The following is a 14,026-nucleotide window of genomic DNA, read 5'->3' as shown; positions in this document are numbered from 1 at the left end:
ATGTGATGTGAGATGTTGTTTTATGCCTACTGTGAGATTTACAATTGAATATTTGAGCATTAAACTCCCCCTTTAACTTTTCCCTTATATATCTCTCAGACGAGTAAGAGAAGAAGCCTCTGAGCTTTAATCAGTGAGGGATTAGCTTTTATTGTTTGGGAATTAATTAGACAACAAACAGGTGATACCGATTAGGGAAATAGGAAAGTAGAAATACAAATGAATAATCTTAGATCTAAGCTTGGTCTATATTCTTTTATAAAACTCACCAAATCCCAAAACTGCTTGCTAGGCCGAGAACCAGAGCTGATCACCAAAGCATGCATGGTCACCGCTAAACTGAGGAGCCAGAGTGTGCAAGACAGAGAGAGAACTTCTGTTCTACTACTCAGTTTTAAGTTGGTGTCCTGGAAGTATGGAGTGCTTGGCCACGCTCTCCCGGACAGCAGCAGACACATGGCTGTTCGTCAGTCTCCTCCCCAAAATGGCGGTTCTTCAAAAACCATTTCAGTAGCATGCGCTCAACTCTCAAATGATTCAGCTAAAACTTCTGTTTGTTTTTTTTTTTTTTACCATACTACTTTTTGCCAAACTACTTTCCAATTTCATAGCAATTTTGGTCAAGTGGTAAATTCTTGCCCCAAATCTTAGCTCTTTGGGTTTATCTAACACTAGGTTACTAAGGTCATTTACCACTAATGTGTGTTGTGTACCTAATCTTTCCCACTAATGCACCTGCATAGTGTATTTATTTCTGTGTTTCACATTATAGGAAGGATTTTGGTCAACTTCACCTGTTCTGTTTTAGCACCAGAGTACAGTATTAGGAGCAATTGGTGAACCTAGTACTGCAGAAATATAAAACAGTTCCCAAGGTTAGGAACCCTTCTAATTTAGAACTAGATTAAATTGTTATCCAGAAATATTTAAGAAAATAAATAAAGGTACAACACAATATCAATAATCTTAATTTGTGTTTTTCTAAGTCAATATGTGGCATTTGAGTTTGACATCACTATTGTAAAGGGACAAATTAAATTGTGATGTAAGGAAAGCCTTCATAATCATTAGAGCTCTCTGAATGAAGAATGGACCTCAACAGAAAGCAGTGGGACCTCCTTCATTAGGGATTTTCTAACAAAGGCATCATGGAAAGTGGTCAAGTATGTTATAAAAATATTTTTCAAATATTACTCAGTATGGTTCATATGAGACCTTTTCCAACTCAGACAATCCATGATTCTATGACATCAGCACTCATCCCTTGGGTTCCCCTGAAAGAAAGGGAAATGAATAAGCATTAAGAAAACAAGAATAAGAATTAAAAATAAGCAAATTTTTCTATAAATATTAATTCATTTGATCCTCACAATAACTCTGTGAGATAAGTATTATTTTTAATTAAGTAATTAATAATTATTTATTGTTATTATTATTCCATTTTACAGTTGAGGAAACTGAGGCAAAGAGAAATTAAGTGACTTGCTTAGAGTAGCATAGCTAGTAAGTGTCTAGAACCCTGATTTGAACTCAGGACTTCCTGACTTTGGAACTAGCCTTCTATCTAGTCTGCTACCTAGTTAACGTTGAAATAATAACAATCATAATGGAATTATGAAAGAGCTACCTCCCAAAAAGAGAAGTTGAGGGGAGATAAAGGTCTTTCTTGTAGTGATGTGAAGATCCTTTATTTTGGAGTCATTTCTGTGTCAATACAGAGAATATTATTGTTCACTGTTCAGTAAGCACTTGCCCTATCTCTTAGTCAATATTTATCCCAAAGTAAATGAAACAAATATCCCCTATGATTCAGGTTTGTGGACAAAGTGAAGGCTAGGCATAGCCTGGCATGGTCTGACCTCTTTTATTAATTTTTTCATCTGGTGTTTACTTTAGTGTCCAGACCCTATATACATTATAGCTAGACTATGCCTACCAATGCCTGCTGAAATTATCAAGTGGAGGTGGATAAGGACTTACTGGCATGTATAGTTTTTGTCGAGCTTTGTTCAGTCATTTTTTAGTTGTATCCAACTCTGAATGACCTCATTTGGGGTTTTCTTGGCAAAGATACTAGAATGGTTTGCCATTTTCTTTTCCAACTCATTTTTACAGATAAAGAAACTGAGGCAAACAGGGTTAAGTAACTCAGTCAGGGTCACACACTGGTAACTAACTGAGGCCAAATTTGAACTCAGGAAGAGGAGTCTTCTTAACTCCAGGTTCAGCCCTCTATCCACAATGCCACTTACATACCTGCCACAGCCATATATATATATATATATATATATATATATATATATATATATATATATATATATATATGTCACTTTAAGATTTTCAAAGATCTTTAAACATTATTTCATTTTATCTTCATGATATGCATGGGAGGTAGATGCTATTTTTATCCCATTTTACAGATGGAGAAAGTTAGACAGACAGAATTTGAGTAATTTTCCCAGAGTCTTCTAACTAGGAAGTGTCCTAGGATGGTTTTAAACTGGGGTCTCCCTGACTGCAAATCCAGCTACCTATTCACTGTGCCACCTAGTTTTCTATGGCTAGTTCATTTCTATTTAGATATATCTTAGGCTGAGATTGCTTCAAGTCCTGAGATTCTATGATGCAATGTTGACAGAATACTGAGCTTGGAGTTAAAAAGACCTCAGTTAAAATCTATACTATGTTTATTATAATGCCATCTCAATTAATGTCTTTGTTTTGAGATAATTGTTTCCTCCAGCTGACTCTGAAAGGTAAACATCTTGCTTGGTCTGTCCTTGTGAACAATAGTGTTAGAAATTTGCACCCCCAAAATACCATGAATGTGGGGTTAGTTACATACCTTACCTCTGACCTATAGAGTGTAAATGGGAAGTAGGAACTATGGAGAGAAGGTTCTACACTTGGAAATTCTTAAAATGGATTGAAAAACTGACTGAAATAGATCTTGTTGAATCTCACTAATAATTCAATAACAACTGAAAGAAATCAATAAAATTAAATAACATACCCAAATAAGGCAGCAAATTGTTATAATCATAAAATTAACAAATCATAAAATTAACAAATGTAGCTCACGTAGTCAGATTTCAAATAATTTATTGTCTCTGTAAGCAATCTGTCATGAAATGTATATACTGAAATTAAGGAGTGAGTAGTGTGAGATCTTGATCATCATAAATCCTTTCAAAAGAGAAAGTTTTTAACTGAGAATAAATGTTTTACAAAGTGAATTAAAATTATTAAAGTTTGACCAAATTTTAAAGTAAATAGGAAATTTGAATATTAATGAGAAAAGAGGTAGAAAAATCCAGATTAAAAAAAAACACAATTTTTTAAATATATTAACATAATACGTAGGGGGAGAAAAGGCAAAATTCATATGGTAACTCTCCCAGAAATGGATTAAGATATTTCACTAAAAAGGAAATCTTTTCAAAGGAAAATTATACACATATAGATAAATATAAATGTATTCATATATGTATATATTATGATTTATTTTGTCTTTTTTGATGTCTTTACTTTTTCTACATACATTTAAAACCAAATTTTTACATTAGTTTCCTAAAATTTTGAGTTGCAAATTCTCTTACTCCTTTGATCCCCTCACCCATCTTTGGGAAAGCAAGTATCTTGATGTAAATTATACAAATGCAGTCATGCAAAACATATTTCCATATTGGTCATTTTGTGAAATAAAACAAAAACCAAAAACAAGAGAAATAAGTATAGTTTTAAAAGTATTCTGTGATCTTCATTTAGATTCTATCAGTTCTTTTTCTGGAGGAGAATAGCATTTTTCATCATTAAGTTTTTTCAGAATTGTCTCCAATCATAGTATTGCTGAGAACAGCTAAGTCATTCACAATTGATCATTATACAATATTGCTGTTACAGTGTACAATGTTCTGGTTCTGCTCACTTCATTTTACATCAGTTCATGTAAGTCTTTCCAGTTTTTTCTGCTCATAGTTTCTTACAACACAATAGTATCACATCCCAATCATATGTTATGACTTCTTCATTCATCTTTCCTAAAATGATGGACACCCCCCCCAATTTGAAACCTTTTGTCACCACAAAATAAAGCTGCTATAAATATTTTTGTACAAGTAGGTCCTTTTCCTTTCTTTTTTCTTTTTTTCTAAAATCTCTTTGGGATAGAGACCTAGTAGTAGTAATATTGGGTTAACAACAACAAAAGAAAAGAAAACAGTTTAATAGCCCTCTGGGTATAGTTCCAAAAATTTCTCCAGAATGACTAAATCAGTTCACAACTCCACCAACCATCCTTCAGTATCCCATCCCTTCAACATTTGTCATTTTTCTTTTCTTTCATATTAATCAATATAATAGTGTGAGGTAGTAACCCAAGACTGTTTTAATTTGTATTTCTTTAATCAATAGGGATTTAGAGAATTTTTTTCATATGACTATAGATAGCTTTGATTTCTCTATCTGAAAACTGTCTATTGTTGTCTTTTGACCATTTATTAAGGAATGACTTGTTTTGTTAGAAATTCGACTCAGTTCTCTATATGCTTGAGAAATGAAGCCTTTATCAGAAAAACTTGCTATAGAAATCCCCCACCCCTACTTCTTTGCTCCCCACCCCCCCAATCTTGGCTGTAATGATGTGTGTGTGTCTCTGTGTGTATTTGTGCAAAAAATAACATAATGAAAAATATCCATTTTATATCTAATAATGTTCCCTATCTCTTGTTTGGTCATAAATTCTTTCCTTATCCATAGATCCAACAGGTAAACTATGCCATGCTCCCCTAATTTGCTTGTATTACCCTTTATGTCTAAATCATGTAATCCATTCTGCTTTCCACTTCTTTTCATGGCTGAGTTCATCCCTTTTACATTAATAGTAACAGTTACTGTACATTTATCTCCATCCTTTTCCCCCTCCTCCTTTGTTTATCCTTCTCTCTATCTCTGTCTGTCTCTGAGTCTCTGTCTCTGTCTCTCTCCTTTAACCATTCCCCCTCCCTCAAAAGTGTTTTCCTTCTGACCAGTGTTTCTCCCCATCCATCTTCCCTTCTATCAGTCCTCTCTTTTCTTATCCTCTTCCTCTCAAACTTCTCTGCAGGACAACATGGATTTCTACACCCAACTGAATGTGTATGTTATTCCCTTTTGGAGCCAATTCCAAGGAGAATAAGGTTTAAACATTCATTTTTTTCATGATTTCCTTGCATCATGTGTTTTTGTTTTTGTTTTTTTTCCTTTTCCCAATTTTTCCTCAACTTCTTTTATTTGTATTTTATAATCCTTTTTGAGTTCTTCCAGGAATTCTTATTGGGCTTGTATCCAATTCATTTTTTTCTTTGAGACTTTGCTTGTAGTTATTTTGACAATATTATCTTCTTAGTTTGTGTCTTAATCTTACTTGTCACCACAGTAGCTTCTTGTGCTCAGGTTCTTTTTTGTTGTTTGTTCATTTTTCCATCCTATTTTTAACTATTAATTTTATTTTAAAGTTGGGCTCTGCCCCTGTGGTGAAGGAGGCAGTGATCCAAGCTTCAGATTTTTCATGTTGCTATTTACAGAATTAGTTCTACAGATTTTTCAGTCTTCAGTTCTTCCAAGGTGTTATAATCTAAAGAGAGGTGCAGTCCCTGCTCTCGTGGCCTGTGCTCTGGACTGTGAGTGGCCATAAGCACTCCTTTCTGCACTGGATTTGTGTCCAGGATACCCACTCTTCCGATTCTTTTCTTTCCCCTCAGACTCTGACCCAGAACTGGGTACGAACAATGCAATAGAGTCCTTCTTCCAATGCCAGCAAAGGGTCCCCTGTAATCTCCTTCTGACAACTGTTCAACTCCCTTACCATCTATGAGTTGAGACCTTCAGAAACCATTGCTTCTAAGTTGTCTCGAGTTGGAAAATTGTTTCACCCCATCCTTTTTTGGGTTATGTTGCTTCAAAATTTGTTGTGAGGAATTATTTTAACATTATTTAAAGGGGAATTTAGGAGAGCTCAAGTGAGTCCCTGCCTTTGCTCTTCCATCCTGGTTCCATCCCCTCTATTGTTATTTTCCTAAAAGGACTTTATACATTATAGGGAATCAAAATATCAAGCAACTTTGAAATAGAGAATGAATATCAATTATGAGCTATACAAATGTCAAAGAAAATCTTCATATATTTAACATAAGAACAACAACAATCTTTGTAATTTCAAACAAGTTAATCTCTTGAAGTGTACAGAGTATGGTACTTGGAGAAAGCAGACTTGAGCTTGAAGCTAGGTGAATACTAGTTCTGTGATCTCTTCTGTTTCCCTCAGTTTCTTCATCTGTAAAAATTATAATAATAATAGCACTTACCTCCCTGGGATATTGGGAGGTTCAAATGAGTTAACATGTGAAACATTTTGCAAACTTTAAACTCTATATAAATGCTAATTGTTGTTCTTGTTTTTAACAGAGTCTGCAAATAAAAGAACTTTGGTTGGTTACTGAGTGGATAGACAAGGTTTTAAACAAACCAAAAAATTCCAGAAAGATTTTATTTAAAGTAAATTATTTTTCCTCTTTCTGTTTCTCTCTCTCTGTCAGTTTTTCCTTTACTCTCTGTTTCTCTCTGTCTTTCTCTATGTTTAATTCTGTCTCTCCTTCCTCTCTTTACCTTTCTGTTAAGCAATGGTCCATTAAAATAAAGTTTTTATAGACATCTGCTTACTTCAAACTACTCATATTTCTTTGCAGCTCCTGATTCATCAACAGATTATTGGTCCATGTTCAAAAAAAGTTGAAAATGATGGAATCTGTCCATTGAAAACCATTCCAGTTGTTAGTGGTCACTTTAGTCTATGAAATGATTTACTCAGTAGTGACTTTAACTGCTCTTTTCAGTAATACATCATGCCATAAATTTCAAGGCTTGTTGCAGTGGAAGCTTTGTAGTTGGTGAGTTGGTTTGCTTGGGAGTCAGACAATAGTCCCCATCGTCCTATTACAGAATAGGAAGCTCCAATGTCTGGAGGATTCCCTTATTTTGTCTCACATTCCTGGTAGCAGGTGCCTCATGTCACTGTGGGGTGTATGTTACAGGGCTGCCTTGTTTATCATTCCATGATGGGCTGGAGTGACCCTCCCAGAGGAGAGCATCATCACATGTCCTTTGAACTAAGGAAATGGAATTTATTGCTGTTACATTTTACAGTTTAAAAGGTCATCAACCCCCTAGCTCCAGAGATTTTTTATGCTTTCCTTTGCATTTGTAAATACAACTGATTTATTTCACTGGGTTGATGTGAAACCTGACACTCATTGTTTCATTAATCAGATCCCTTTGGAAAAGTGGAGCCATCAGATGATTTAAGTTACCTTTGGAAATAAATATCATTCAGTTTCTTTGGGAGGAAACTTTCTGCGTCATAGAAAAGTGTCTTGTAATGAAAAATAGATGAAATTTAAAGAAGTGTAGACTACCAATAATATTTCAATTACTAATCAATTCTGGGTCCAAGGGACTGAGTCCTTGCATCCCTGCCTCCACTAAGAAGTTCCTGTGCCCTGAACCACATACACCATATAGGCAATGTTCAGTCTTGGGGAACCTGACCTCTAATGAAAGTGGTTAGGCTCTCTTTTCCACATTCTTCACCTCATTAACCCCCATTCCAGTGCCCCAGTATGGGCAAATGCTTAAGGATTCAATGTCATTTTATATCTAGGGTGTCCACAAAAGTGAAAAAGTAGAAATGTTCTCAATGTAACCAGAACAACAAGAAGTTACAAAAATAGCTTACATTTATATGGTGTTCTGAGTTCCGCAAAGAACTTTACATACATTATCTCATTGTATTGTCACCATAGCCCTTGGGGATAGGGGTTAGTATTATCCCTATTTTACAGATATAGAAATTGAGCCTGATAAAAGGCAAATGATTTGCCCAGGGTCACATAAATAAGAACTATCTGAGGTCAAATTGGAACTCATGTCTTCCTGACTGCAAGTCTACCACTCTTACCTACATTTATATCTGACTGAAATTTAATGTTCAATCTGTATCAGGTATGGGATGGATATTTATTTCCTACACAAAAATGAAATGCTAAATACAAAAAACACCCACCCAAGTATGCATTGACAGAAAGCAACTTAACTTATACTGTTATGCTTTCTTGAAAGGCCATGAATAAAATACCAACAAAATATAGAGTAGTTTGTAGGACTGATAAATAGGTGATTATGTGTGACCTCATTTCTTTATTATGCCCTCAAAATCCACATGTATTGACCAGTTAGGCCAAGACTTGAGCTCCAGTTCCTTCTCTTATTGTTATCTTGATTGCCTCTGTGTGTGTGTATGTGTGTGTATGTGTGTGCATAATAATAGAATCCCCTTTTTTCCCCTCTCCCACAATCACTTGGAATCATTTCCCCATTCAGGTGAATAAATCCTTCAACAAATTCAAAATTATGTTGCCTTCAACATAGACCTCCTCTGAGTATACTTGGTTCAGTCAGCTGTTTTATTCATCATTGTTTTATTTTTTTTACTGCCATTTCTACTTTCTCACACATTATAGAATATAATGTCAAAGTCCAAATGAGATAACAACACTGCCCTTGGTGCAGAAAATAATTTATTATTAAATTCCTAAAAAAAAAAAAGGATCCATTAAAACATGGAAATATTCAAAATTAGAAAATTGGTGGGGCTAGGAGATAAGTACACTAATTCAGCAATGATAGAGTAGTGAATTGGCCCACTAATTGTGGAAAACAGTTTGGAATTGTCTAAGAAAAGTTAAAAATATTCGTGTCCTTGGACCTAGAAATCCCATCCCTTAGGGATTATACTCTCAATGAGGTTATTAAATGAAAAGTCCCATTTGGACAAAACTGCCCATTGCAGTGTTATTTTAAACAAACAAGTGGAAACTGATGATGATGCCTAAAGACAGGGGGATGGATAAACAAATTGTTGTATATTACAAGAAAAAATAATATGAGAAAGCTTGCATAACATAATTACAAAGAAAGCAGAGACAAAAGAACAATGTATGCCCTGACTACAAGAGATCATTGAAAACAACAGTAAACAGCAATATAATTTACTTCAAATCTAAATTACAATATCCATTTTCTTAACTTATTAAGGTTCAAGCATATACTCCTAGCAGTTGGTCATTGGAACCAAGCATTTATTTAGTGTGACTAAGTGCCAAGAAGAGTGCCAGAAACTGAAGACAAAAAGAAAAAGGTGAAAATAGTTCCTGCCCACAAGGAGTTTATAGTCTAGCAGGAGGGAAAAAAATCTGAACATGAATAAATACCTGGGGGTAACAATAGTATTTGTGGTGCCACATTAATCCTTACCTTAAAAATAGTACTTCAGGGGGCAGCTAGGTAGCACAGTAGCTAAAGCACCAGCCCTGGATTCAGGAGGTCCTGAGTTCAAATCTGGCCTCAGACACTTGAAATATAGTTGTGTGACCCTGGGGAACCCCATTGCCCCGCAAAAAAAAAGAAAAGAAAAGAAAAGAAAAGAAAAAATAGTACTATAGGCCAAGGCTTGGGAAAAAAAGCTATCACTTCTTACAGATGGAGGTAAGAAAATGTTCCATCCCAGGAATGGAGACCAGATGATGAGACAGGAGGTGGAATGCTGTGCAAAAGCAATAGAAAGATGACCATTTTGCCTGAACCATAGTGTGTGTGGAGAGGATTGACATTTATTGAGGCTTTTTAACCAATAGTTACAAAAAAAAAGTAAGGTTGCTTTTATTATCACTCACACAGTTTTATGTTGTTTTATTTAAATATGTGAGTAATTGTATTTTGTAGGTGCTTTATGATTTATTCTTTTTTCTTCTGAAAAAAGGTATGTTCTCTGTCAATGAACACTGAGTCACCACTAACACAAAAGATAGATGCATACGCAGCTACTTACATAGATACATATAGAGATAAATAGCTATACACACATAGTTATTAAATGATAAATTTAAGTTGCTCCTACCAAGGCCCTATTGTCATATGGCATTGCTACTTCCAGTAAAGTTGTAGAGTACCAATATGGTAGTTCCACTGTCATACTGATGGGAACAGATGGCTAGAGAAAAACAGGCAGATCTGTTCCATTTTACATCTATGTGAATTACCTTTTGAATGATAAGATTAGGTTTTGAGAATGAGAAAAAGATTTAGTTTAATCAGAAATAAAAATCATTCTGCTATGCTGCAATAAAAGTAATTTTTTTATATATTTTTTGTTTTGTTTTGTTTTCCCTTTGGTGAGGCAATTGGGGTTAAGTGACTTGCCCAGGGTCACACAGCTATTAAGTGTCAAGTGTCTGAGGCCAGATTTGAACTCAGGTACTCCTGACTCCAGGGCCAGTGCTCTATCCACTGCACCACCTAGCTGCCCCATCATTTTTATATTTTTAAATGCTCTTTGACAAACACTCAGAACATTTGGTAGTTTGGGGAATAAATAATTGTAAATCCTCCATGTGATCTGTATTCCATTTTGGCCTGATCATGACACACCTGATACTTTTTAAAGAAGAGAGCAGAACTGGGATTGGGGCCATTTTTGACCTATTGTTTTTACATAATCACAACTGCACCACCTTCTCAAAGCAGGCCCTCACACTGCCTATAAGGCTCAATGTTTGAAATTGTATGTTAATCTATGGAACAAAACAAAAACAACAAATGAACTTGCTTAGGCAATTCAGCCTGAGAAGAAGGGTTTATTGCTTTTCTTTCTTACCTACCTGGAATAAACAATGACTATGAAACCAATACTGATGAAAAAAGATGCTAAAAGATAATCTCTGATGGCATGCAGGATCCTACCCCAGTATCACCATACTCAATTCCTTTGTGAGTTGCCCTGACTCCAAGTTGGACTGGGGCTATAATTTGACTAAGTCAGCTTTCCTCTACTGTAGAGGAGGGGGAAAAGGAGGGGGCAAAGAACTGTGGGACACTGGGCAGAAAAAGAAAAGTGGAGCTTTGGATAGGTGTGCTAGGGTCCAATAGCTTCTTCAGGAAATGAGAGAGGGAGAGGAAGAGAGAGAAACTCTGGGAGAAAGGGAGAGAGAGGGAGAGGGAGAAGGAGAGGGACAGCGACAGGGACAGGGACAGGGGCAGGGACAGGGACAGGGGCAGGGGCAGGGGCAGGGGCAGGGAGAGCACAAAATAGCTGTAAAACAGAGAATGTATGAGTATACCTTGACCTTGTTTAGGACTGAAGTTAGGGAGGAATTGATTGGTCTCTTGGCATTCTAAGTGCACTTATCAGCCTACCTCAACTTTTCTTGGGCTTAGGTCATTTCCCAGCACTTACGCATTTAGTGCAATGGTGATGAGTATAACTAGAAGCAGAGAGGAGAAAACAAACCCCAATAATAGACATTTATCTAAAAGAGGTGTTCTTAACCTGCAGTCCAGGACATTTTTTATTTCTTTTTAATATTTTGATAACTATTTCAATCGAGTTGGTATCCTTCGTTATCTTATGTATTTCATGTTGTACATGTATACACATTATTTTGAAGTGTCTGTGAGCTTTGTCAGACCATCAAAACTGGTGAAGTAGAGATTTTAAGTTTTCCAAGTATTTTTATTACATCAACTCTGTGAGACAGGTACTATGAAGATAAGAGAAGCTAGCTATGGTGTGCCTTTGATCACATAGCAGAAAAACAAAGGAAACTTGAAATCCAATGTCTTCTCTTCAATATTTTCAGGGCTACTAAAGGACAACATGTATGCATAGATAATTAGCATCCTTATGACTTTCCCTGTTGGTAGGCTATTAAAATGCCAAACTGCCATTGAACTAAATTTAATTGAATTTCAGTCGACATTTAATGGGACCACCACAGGGTAGCCTTGCATTTGCATTGCAAAATTTCAATGTTTTCCCCAGATTTCAGAGAATAATGTTTGCAGCACTTTGTCCCCTTTATTCCTCACTATAGGATGGGACTTTCCAAGTTTAATTTTGCCTCTATACAAAGACACAAACATTATGAGGTTAAAATGCCAATTTTAGTATACTCTATTCAATATTCTTGAAGAAAAAAATCATTTCTTTAGAAACATGCTTTGGAAAAGGAACAGGAAAAGTTATAACTAAATATTTGATTAATTCTCTTCCTATGTCTCCAGTTCACCCCACCCCCAATCTGCTCTCTCTAAGATGGAGATTGTTATTTTGTTTTGTTTCATGTGAGAAAATGAGTAGTTGTCTCCTCTCAATGTGGATATAACAAGTCAGTCATACTCCCCCTGACCTGTTTGTAGGACAAAGGTCTCAGATCCCCTCCTCCTCTTCAGGTTAGCAAGGTCACATGGTTCAAGGAGCCCTGGTCTCAATAAGGTCTGCTCCAGAGCTCCAGAGTTGTGTCCATATAAGGAAGTATAAGGTCCACTCCTGAGTTATGTCCATACAAGGAAGAGGGGTGGGAATACTGTGTTCCGATTAGCTAGTTTTTGTGCGTAGATTGTAACCCTTGAGTAATTGGACCAGTGATGAAAAAGGGGAGGTTCCATTCGCATTAGGGACTAGGGTATAAAACAGGGCCTGCAAGGCCTCTTTCTGGGCACCCACTAGCTGCATACTAGGGTGCCTCCTTCTCATGAGAAGGAAATAAAGAGCCACACTCCTGTTGAGTATCTGAGAATTATTGAGAAGAGGATGGATTTTTCCCTCACATTTCATATTCCCCATGAAGAATATATATATTTTTTAAAAAATACATGCCTTGCAGGCAGCTAGGTGGCACAGTAGATAGAGCACCGGCCCTGGAGTCAGGAGTACCTGAGTTCAAATCCAGCCTCAGACACATAACACTTACTAGCTGTGTGACCCTGGGCAAGTCACTTAACCCCAATTGCCTCACTTTAAAAAAAATAATAAAAAAATACATGCCTCAAAATCATTTCCCCTTCTATTTATGATCCTAGCTTTCATAGACTCTGTGAAAGATGCCTACTTAGTCAGCCTTAATTCTATTCTTTCCTTTAGGCATCTTACTTCCCTCTCTTTCACCTTACTCTTTATATGTTTCTCATTAATTGATCTGTACATTTTGAGGGAGAGTTCCAAAAACTCTTAAATTATCTCCTCAAAAACTATTTTTAATGTGATCATCTTTAGTTGTAAAGTTACAACGTTCTTCACTTTTCAAATGAAAAAATAAAAGCTGTCTATTGACATATGAAAAGTTATAAATTTGAAAAAAGTTATAAATTTTAGTAAAGAAATGCAAATTAAAAGAACTCTGAGGTACCACCTTATACCTATCAGATTGACTTATATGACAAAAGAGGAAAATAGTAAATATTGGAGAAGATGTGGAAAAATTGGAACTCTAATGCATTGTTGGTGGAGTTGTGAACTGATCCAACCATTCTGGAGAGCAATTTGGAACTATGCTCAAAGGGCTATGGGGCTGTGCATACCCTTTGATCCAGCAACACCACTGCTAGGTTAATATCACAAAGACATCATAAAAAGGGGCAAGGACCCAGAGTTACAAAAATATTTATAGCAGTTTTTTTGGTATGGATTTTTTTTTGTAGTGGCAAAGAATTGAAAATTGAGGAGATGCCTATCAATTGTGGAATGCCTGAACAAGTTGTAGTACATGATTGTAATAGACTACTTTTGTGATGAGCACGCAGATTTCAGAAAATCCTGGGTAGACTTAAGTGAACTGATGCTGAGTGAAATTGCAAGAACCAGCACATTGTACACAGTAACAGCAATATTGTGTGATGATCAACTGTGATAGACTTTCCTTTTTTCAGCAATACAATGGTCCAATACAATTCCAAAGGACTCGAGATGGGAAATGATCTCCACATCCAGAAAAAGAACTGTGAAATCTGAGTGCAGATTGAACTATACTATTTTTACTTGTTCTTTTTTTTTCTTTCTTCCTTGAGATTTTTCCCTTTTGCTTAGATTCTTTTTTCACAACGTGACTAATGTGGAAATATCTTTAATGTGATTGTACATATATAACCTATGTCAGAT

This window comes from Dromiciops gliroides, chromosome 6 (genome assembly GCF_019393635.1).
Source record: "Dromiciops gliroides isolate mDroGli1 chromosome 6, mDroGli1.pri, whole genome shotgun sequence".
Taxonomy (NCBI): domain Eukaryota; kingdom Metazoa; phylum Chordata; class Mammalia; order Microbiotheria; family Microbiotheriidae; genus Dromiciops; species Dromiciops gliroides.
This window is presented reverse-complemented; position numbering follows the sequence as displayed.